The 10,183-nt window shown below is 27.0% G+C and overlaps 1 long non-coding RNA gene across 1 annotated transcript; it reads right to left on the bottom strand.

Moving 5' to 3' along the window:
* Positions 1 to 2,627: 2,627 nt before the first annotated feature.
* Positions 2,628 to 9,975, bottom strand: LOC139425772 (uncharacterized). The gene is made up of 2 exons (XR_011636916.2): positions 9,866 to 9,975; positions 2,628 to 2,938 (listed from the first exon to the last, which is right to left on the bottom strand). It is a non-coding gene; the product is annotated as an uncharacterized LOC139425772 (long non-coding RNA).
* Between the last annotated feature and the right edge of the window lie 208 nt (positions 9,976 to 10,183).

The following is a 10,183-nucleotide window of genomic DNA, read 5'->3' as shown; positions in this document are numbered from 1 at the left end:
AACAGCTATTATTTTAGATAACTTTAAAAGCACTGAAAATGTGACGTTTTGGCGAATAAAAATGATAGACCGTCGACAATTTTATAATAACTAATTTCGTCATCTTACCAAATCTCAGAACATTACAAAGATTTAAATTACTTTCTTTTTCTATTTCCTGGGAAACAAAAACATTTTAAAAACTGTATTTTTAAAAATTATTATAAAAGACAGTATGAGTACTTGATTATACTTTCGAACTGACACTATTGTGTGGCGATTCCACTTACAGCACTTATTTTATTTCAAAAAAAAATTAAATCAAAAAATATCAACTCGAACTAATTTTATTCATTTATTTTATAGACAAAAGAATAAACATTAAGAGTAGAAAAAACCCCATCAAGATTCACCATAGCATTGAAAAAAATTGCTAGTTTTGTTTTGAGGAACCGATGAATTTAATTATCTGACGAAAAAAACTTTCACGTGAAGTAATAACAGGAAATTTTATGAAAATTTGAATTAACTTAATCAGTTCAATATAATGAAATATTTTCATTTCATTTTCTATTTACTGTGAACATGAAGTTAACATAATTAGTAATCTTGTACGGAACTATAAAACAAGTCCAAATTAACAAAAAGCAAATTGTGTAATGGCGTATAAAATCTTAGGAATACTCAAAAAATGAAATGTATTCCTTTTTCGGGGACAGGATTAGAATTTTCCTTTCTATCAAAGACTTAAATACAATTAATATGGTGTTTTCATATTTGCAAATTTAAAGCATGCACTTAATTTTTTGGATAAGAGTTTTTAACAGCATCGTGCATTACTAAATTCAAAATTTAAGTCATAGAAATTATTTGTATTCCTGCACATTATAAATCAATTAATAGTAAAATTACGATCATTCCTCATTTAATATAAATAAATATTAAGAATACAGTTTTGATCAAAAGGATTATTTAAAAACAGTTCTTAATATGTGATAATTTAAGGAAATGTTCAAAATTACTTTATGCATTATTATTCGACAAAATACATAATAACTTTAAAAGAGAACTAGAAAATTATTTTTATTCAACTTAATCTTAAATATGAATTAAAAATTGAAAATATTTTAAAGTTAACAGTTTTTTTTAAAAAATTCATCATCTTTATATGATTTTAAATATTCAGTAGCGTAGCAACACTTATAATTAATTAACTTATAACAAAAACAAATAATCAATTTAATATTTATAGAACACGACGTCATAGGGCTAACATTATTACGAATAGCATTGGAAATAAGAAATACGAGCTTACAGCTCGCCTGGAATCAAAAACTTGCCAGAGAAGTTTAATGCACCTTTTAATCATTGATCGCTTCCATCAGAAATAGAAAAATAAATATCTGAAATCTAGCAAGGATAAATATTTAGGATAATATATTACTTCCCTCGTTATATTTTAGTTGGTTCAAACTTCATAATGATGCGAAAAGCACATGTGAGAATCTTTTAAAATGTATAAACAAATATGTGCAAAATACATTTCATTAAATTGAATAAAAAAATTTTCGTGTAGTAGTCTTGTGAACTAATTTACACTTATTTCTGATTTCACTCATATTTCTTCCATTTATACAGATATCGTGAAGCAAAGTAAGGCAACTCTTTCATACAAAAAAGTACGAAAAAGCTCAGAGAATTATTAAAACTTCAAACATGAGGATAAAATTCGATACAATTACACATTATTTCAGGATGGCACTTAATTTAACTGTTTTAGCAAAACCAGGAATTTTGATGGAAACATAAAATAAATTTCAAATTTAAATTAAATTAATTATTTAGTTTATAGGTATAATTCAGTTTAGGAAGGACATTTAAATATGCTATTACACATAAAAAAATAAAGATAGGATAGATTAAGTTAGTTCATGGAAATCCTATCATTATCAAACAATTTATTCAAAATAATATTTTGTTTTTCATACCAAATTTAAAAAAAAGAAATCTTGGTATTTATTCGGTTCAGAGAAGATAGGGAAATCATTTTACGAAAACTCTTTTCTTAGGTATTAATAGGTACCAAATACCACAACAGCAGTTATGAAATTTCCAGTAGTACCTAGTAACACAATAAATCAAGCATTCACTGGACTGGAGAAAAATTTGGCAAGTTTTGCTGTCCTATAAAGCGGTAAAATAGTGCTTTTCTCCCCAATAAATGAAAATTAATTCATGTATTTATTTATAAATTGTTTTATTTTGCTTTTCATAAATTTTCTTTAAGTTTCTTAATGTATCGACTCTTTTTATTCACCGATCAAGAAAACTATTTCACAAGAAATTTGTTATTCAAAAGAAATTAAAAAATATATTAGATGTAAGGTATTAACGGAAATAATACCTTTAAGAATGTGTTTTAAATTTAAGATTTAAAAATTTTAATTACTTAAGTACATATAGTGAAAAATGTATATTGGTTGATAACATTATATATTGATTGATGATATTATTATATTTAACATTATATAATTTTGTTTATAAAACTATGTCTAATTTCAATGCTGTTTTTGGCCTAGAAAGTTAGTAAGCTAAATCAGAGCAAAATTTTTCTAAATAGCCATACTATGCAAATTAAAAGGCAAGAAGATATTAATTCATTATTTTATTTAAAAATAAAAAAAAAAGAAATTTACATTGTACTAATGACTTCAATTTTCTACACTTTCTAAAATAAATGCAAAACAATTGATAAATCATAATATTTAGGCTACATTTGCCTTTGAGTCATAAAAAAACAACTCCAAAACCATCAATGTTAGAAGACATATACAGATGGAACATTGTCACCAAAAGAAAACTTCCAAAAATAGAGTCATCATATGGTTTATTTAGTCATGGAATCCTAAAGATGATAACTTTAGGCTCTCATGAAGAAAACAATGGATTGTGTTGGATACTGAAATAAGAAAGAAGGAAGATTAAAAAATAACTCTTAATCAATGATTTTCTACCAATGCAATTCTTTTTCTTTCAGTGCTTGTATATGCCGAAATTCTTTACAGCGAAATATTGGAACAATATAAGGACTATAAACTTGTTTATTTTTTTAATCAAATATCTGAGTTTTAAAAGCAGCTGCAATATTAAATGTGTGGCAATGGGATCCGTTATGACTCAGAGGATAGAGCATTCGCTTTTCAATGATTTGAACTGGATTTGAATCCAAGAGATAACGATTTGATACGAATTCCGCATCCGGCTTGCATCGAACACACTGCGGACGTAAAATATTCTTAATGGTGGACGGATCATGGGTTAGAGTCCCCCTGTCATCATTGTAACTGTATGATGTTTTCGTGGTTTTCTTGTCCATGTAACGCAAATTCGGGTTAGTTCAATTGAAAATTCCTCCAAGAAGACAAATTTATCCCAATACTTGATTCAGGAGTTCCCTTGTCTTCTGGATTGGGTTCAAAATTACATGGAGTTTAGCGGTAATAGTCGTAAATCCAAACAATTGGGTCGGCTGTTCAACGACGGCTATCAAATAAAATAAAATATATGGAAATATAGAGTCATGGTTGCTCAGGGGATAGAGCGCTGGCTTTCCTATGAGATTAGCCGGATTCGAATCCCAGCAATGGTTGGTCAATATGAATTCCACACCCGGCTCGCACAGACCACAAAGCCGACGTCTCATCCTCAGTGGTAGGCGGATCACGATTTGGAGTCGCCCTGACATTATTCAAACCGTTTGAGGTTTTCGTGATTTTCCTTTCCGAGTAACGCAAATGCAGGTTATTTCCAACAAAAAAAAATCGTCCACGAAGGCATGTTTCTCCCACTTCCAGGAGTTCCCTTGTCTTCTGGATTGGATTCAAAATTACAAGACTACGGATTCGAACATTAGAAGTCGTAAACCCAAGAAATTGATTCGGTTGTTCAACGACGGTTATAAAATAAAAAAAAATAAACTATGGAAATGTAAAGACAAACTACCGGACTACCAGATTATAATCTGTTACGAAATTTTTAAACACTATAAGCGAGAAATAAAAAAGGCTTTTAAAGTAGGCTACTCTTCATTTTTCATAAATATGAATATTTTAAGTTTTCTTATTTGTGAAAGACATGAATATCATTTTCTTATTTGGTGTCAACATATTTTAGGTTTGACACGTAGTCGGCAATACTTCTAAATCATTATTAATTATTATTTAAACTTATTTTTTTTAACAAAAATATTATTAAGTTATTGAATTTCTAAGACGCATTTTCTTTACTCATCAAGTATTATGCACGATTATAAAAATTAAGTATCAAAAAATTGCATAAGATGCAGAAACCTGAAATCACAATAAAATTCGATTGGAAGGTTTATTCAAATAAAAATCTAAAAATTATTTTTTAAAGAATTAAATGGAAATCATAGGATTTCTTTACACATAATATACACATACAGTCGAGCATTTTCTATTTTTTCTTCATATTTTGAATCTTAACTTCTAAAAACAAAACAATCTTGTGAAACTTTAAAATAAATTAGTACATTTTAATAAAATTTTAACTTATACTCACGCAGTTTTCTTAATCCACTTAAACATGATTGAATTCTTTCAAATTAAATATTAAAATTTTCAAAAAGAAAATCTTTTAAGAGTATTCAAAATTTCAACAAAGAAATTTATGGAACACAGAGTTTAGTTGTTTATTGCTTCTTTAATATGACGTCATTAAATAAAAATTAGCACCAAGCTGCTATAAAATGATCATGCGTACCCATTAAAAATATTCAATTATTTTTTTAACATTATTTTAATATTGAATTGGGTATAATATAGCCTACGTCACAGGTTGTGTTGTTCCTACTAAATTTAACCCATGAACGGCATTTTCTGCGAGCCTAACTTCAAGCCACAAATAAACAAACGAAGTGTTCGATCGTTTAAATAGCTGCTCGCCAGATTTTATTGCATTATAAAGAAAAGTTATTGAAACTAAATACAACTAAATAAACAACAACAACTGAAACAAATAACAACAACTACTAATAACAATAACTAAATAAACAACAACTAAATTCCATTCGTTTAGCATTGCGTCATATGTTGTTCCTACTAAATCGAAGTAGTTGTGCTTTTTTCATATTATACCCAATTGAGTACTTTTCCGATTCTTCGTTTTCAAATATGCGAAGATTTTGTGCATAAAACACACAAATACGTCACAAACAAAACACTTCAAAAATTTTGATGAAAAAACATTATACTTTTTATCGTTATAATTTTTGTATTAAAACTTCGATCACAGATATAATCTTTAGAAAATGCTAAATTGAAAACTGAAATGATGCGGTTACGACAGAAAAAATAATGGACTGTGTACGTACAACAAGTGTAAAGAATTTTTTTTCTTTCATTCTCTCTGCGGTATTGAAATACTTCATCCCTCAATGAACTATGTGTGAAATAAAGGTAGTTTCTGCTCTAAAAGATCATTTAAGCTTCTGAGACATTCTGATAATTTTTAAGAATAGAAAAATATGGTATTTAGGTTTAAAAGAAACTGTGCCAAATATGATTACCAATGTTTTCAGAAAAGTAATGATTTTTAAAACTCCGAAAATGCAAGGTAAAAGATTATTAATTTTTCTCATAAACCTCTTTTCCTCTTTCAAAATGAAAACAAATCAATAACGTGATGCTTGAAAATTAATACCACCCTATATTATGAGAAATAAGGTGTACTATATGTTTCTCTGGCAATAGCAAATTTTAAAATATCGGTGAATTTATAACCTATTTTTCTTGAAGTATTTGTAAAATATTTCTCTTTTTAGAGATTTTTTGCTATTTTGAAATAATTTAGCTACACTAAAATAAAGGAGAAGCTAGGAACGACATGAAATTTTAAGATTTTCAGTCATTGACTTAATAGAGAAAATGAGATTTCATTATGACAGTGAGATTTGCAAACGCTTGCAAAAACGAAAGACTGGATTCGGTGATATGATCTATTACATCGGATGACAAAAATGTTCACGTGAAATATTTACTTAAAAGCTGATCAATTAATATCAATCAAAATTAATATTCTTCGCTCTAAAACCTATTAATATAGTTAACAAGGAACTATTTCTGTGTAATAGATAAATTACAGTTTCACACAAATAATACATCTTTTGGAAAAGAGTTTACAAAGCAGCGTGCATTTTGTCACAAAGTTACCACTGTTTTTATTAAATTTTATCTTTATTCATAACTTTCACTGTAGAAAATATTATTAGAGCTTTATTAGTTTAGGAATTTAAATTTTGCCTTCAAACCTTAGTAAAATATTACTTTTGTTTTAGAAATAGTTTAAAATCAACACTTATGACTGCTAACAAATTTATCTAATTCAAAATTGTATGAAAAATGAAACCATTCAAAGTTCATTTATACGTTAGTATTTAGCACTTTACAAATTAGCTTCAAAATAACTTTTACCGAAAGGAAATATATCTCACTCATTAGTGTAACCTGAATCATCAATAATTAGTATAAAATTATGCATAAAAAAACTTACAGTTTCTTTAGAAAGTTCATCATCTTGACTTTTTTTTAGAAGATCGAAATTATTAAAAGTACTTATAACAAGAGCAATTGACTTCATTAATATTTTTAGAACACGGTGACGTCATAACTCTATCAGTAATAACGTAAAACATCGGGAACAAAACTTTGCTTGTTGCTCAGATAGAATCCAAATTTATCTTTCTCATTAAATTTTAGTTAACTTTATACAAAAGGCACCTAAAATGTGCGATTAATTTCATTTAAATTTTTAGAAATAGATTTTTGCGTAAAAAAGTTTCTTTAGATTAGAGTAGGCGAAAAGTATTTTATAATCCAATATGTTGTTTTAAAACACAAGGAAATGAAAAATATAGAAAAAACTTTTTTCCTGCAAGGTTAACCGATAAAACCACTTATAAACTTCAATGCTATTGTGTCATTCAATTTACTAAATTCCAGTAATAACTGCGATATAGAATTTGAAAGCATATGAAAAAATACATTTTAAAAACAAAATGTTTCAGTTTTGGTGCGAAAATCTTAAGTTTTGGTGTATCAACTACATGCACATGCGGGATACATTACGCGCAATGAAGCAAAAAATAACACTTCACCCTTGAATATATTTAGGCATAATGCTTAGATTTTCACGAAACAATTTTATCTGTTTAAAAGAGTTAAATTCAATAATGCTTATTAATTAGTGATAACTATATATTGATTTACAAAATCGGACACAAAAATATACATTCACTTTACTGTAAATTTCACTTTTTGAATTTAATATTTTTTCAGGAACTTTTTCATTGAAAATCGAAAAGGGTTTGACAAAATGATAAAACTTGTTTATCCAAAGATAATGCTACTTAAATAATAATTTTTATCGATTATTTTTATTATTAATTTAGAAATTATTTTCTTTAAAAACTATTTTTATTTATTATTTCATTTAATAATTGTCAAATAAAACAAACTGATTGTCATTAGCACAATTATTGCAGCACTTTTAAAACTACATTTTCCGATGAGAAAATTTTTTGTAAGATTTATAATTTGTAAGAAATCGGAATAATAATTATGGTACCCTTTCGACGGCATAAGTTGTTTTGGATACTTTATCAGTTACAGCTGTTTCTTTTTTTTAAAAAAAAACAAAATGTATTAAACTACATAAATAAAATTATTAAATTTTTCCTTTGCAGTTGAAATTGAAATAATAAATTTATTTTCATTCTAAGATTTGTATAAACGGGTTTTTAAATTTCAAAAATAAGAAAGAGCGGAACAAAAAAGAAGTTCTCAAGATGTGACGAAATGCGAAAAAAGTGAAATTAACTATAAGAAGCTAATTATTATTATCATATTGTTCAATTTACTGCTACTGATCATCTATTAATTATCAGAAAATTGTATTAGTTGGAATGCATTCTGAGAAAGTAGGTTTGTGAGTCTAATTCCATATATTTAGCGCTAATTAAATAGCTTATATGAAATCAATCCCTTGAAATATTAAGTTTGTCACTAAGTAGATGGAAATCCCATCATTACCAAACAATTTATGCAGAGTAATATTTTTTTTCTGCTCAAAACTTGATGCATATACCATGAAAATTTTTTACTGGTTCATATAATAGTATTTAGATTGATGATATTATTATATTTAACATTTTATATTTTTGGTTATAAAAAACTACGGCTACTTTCATTGTTGTTCTTCGCCAAAAAAGTTTGTACGCTATATCAGCGTACTTAAATTATTCCATACGCATATTATGCATATTGAAAGATTGAAAAATATTTATTTATTAATTTTAAAAAAAAAAAGAAATTTACACTGCATTAATGGTCTCCATTTCCTACACTTTCTGAAGTAAATAAAGTTGCAAAATGAATTAATAAACTTTGTTGAGGCTGCATTTGCCATCAAGTCATTAAAAGAAGTCCAAAACAAGCAATATAAGATGTATGTATTTATTAGCTTCCTGTTAGAGCTTCCTGTATGTAAGAACCATTCTGCAGAGTTCAATTGCAGTCAGGCTAAACAGTGGAGGTTTTCGTGGTTTTCCTCTCCTTGTAAGGCAAATGAGGGTTTGTGCCATCAAAAAGTCCTCCAAGGAGGAAAATTTCTCAATGCACTGAATCCAGAAGTTCCTTTGTTTTCTGGACAATTTAAAATTACAAGTTAAACATTGATGTTCGTGGAGTTGAAAATGGGTGGAACAACTGCGGAGTTGAACATTAGTAGTTTTAAACCCGAAAAATTGGGTCAGCTGTTCATCGTCGGTTATAAAATAAAATAAAATACGGAAATGCAAAGACAAAATGGCAGACGATCAGACAATTGTTATTTACGAAATATTTCAATACTATAATAAAAAAATTAAAAATGGCTTTTACACCAGGTTCGTAGTTGTCTTTCATAAATATGAACATTTTACATTATCTTACTTGGTACTAAAATATTTTCAGCACGGACACGTAGTTGGTAATACTTCCAAAGCGTATGTTCATTATTATTTCAACTTAATTTTAAAAAAAAATGAATTATTCAGTTAAATATTATTAACTTTTTACGTTTCTGCATAAAAATTTTCTCTACCCAGCGAGTATTATAAAATAATGCAAAAATTTAATAACAAAAAAAAAATGGCGTAAGAAACATAAACTTTAAATTACAGTAAAATCCAATAGGAAGTTATGTTCAAATAAAAACCTAACAACTTTTTTTGAATAATAAAATGGAAATCATAGGATTTCTTTTCATTTGATATGCGCATATTGTCGGACTTTTTCAATTTTTCTTCATTTTTTGATTCGTAACTTCTACGTCAGATTAAACATGTTTTTTACAATGATTTTATGTGTTAAAAAAATCTAAACAATTACAACATAAACAACTTATAAACTAAATAAAACACAATTTCTGTGTATATCACAGCCAATTAATTTTCATTTTGATTTAGCGTAACATAACATATTTTCCTATTTAATATTTAATGTAGTTTTTAATTAGCCTTAATATAGCTTGTCATTGAGCTAAGATTCCTTAGAATCATTGTTAATATCTCATACGGAACAGAAAAAAATCGGTACTTTTCAGTTATTCAGGAGTAAGGAAATTCAACTTGTTTTCATTTTAGTTTGTTGTATTGTATTTCATTTTTAGACGTTAAAAAGAAATAAAATAAAATGAATTATGTTGTGAAGGTCTACATTTCTTGACGGCTTTTTGCTCGCGCCCTTATTAATCAAAAAATATCAAAAAATCTTCAAAAACTTTTAAATTAAAATTTGTACATTTTAATAAAATTTTAATGTGTACTCACACAGCTTTCTTCATCCGCTTAAACATAACTGATTCAAATTAAGGATTTTATTTCTTCTCAATATGAAATCAAAGTCAAAGAAATTTATCGAACACAGAGTTTAGTTGTTTACTGCTTCTTTAACATGACATCATTATATATAAATTAGCAGCAAACTGCTTAAAAATACTGATGTCTACCCGTTAAAAATAATATTTTTAACATTATTTTAATATTGAATTGAGTACCTTTATGATTCTTCGTTCTTAAATATATGAAAAATGTGTGGATGCGAAAACATTATGGTTGTAAAATTGCCAATTATTTCCATTAGTAAGT

This window comes from Parasteatoda tepidariorum, chromosome 4, assembly GCF_982258835.1.
Source record: "Parasteatoda tepidariorum strain Cologne lab strain chromosome 4, Ptep-v5.0, whole genome shotgun sequence".
NCBI classification, from domain to species: Eukaryota; Metazoa; Arthropoda; class Arachnida; order Araneae; family Theridiidae; genus Parasteatoda; species Parasteatoda tepidariorum.
The sequence above is the reverse complement of the archived record's forward strand: the minus strand, read 5'-3'. Positions and strand labels throughout refer to the sequence as shown.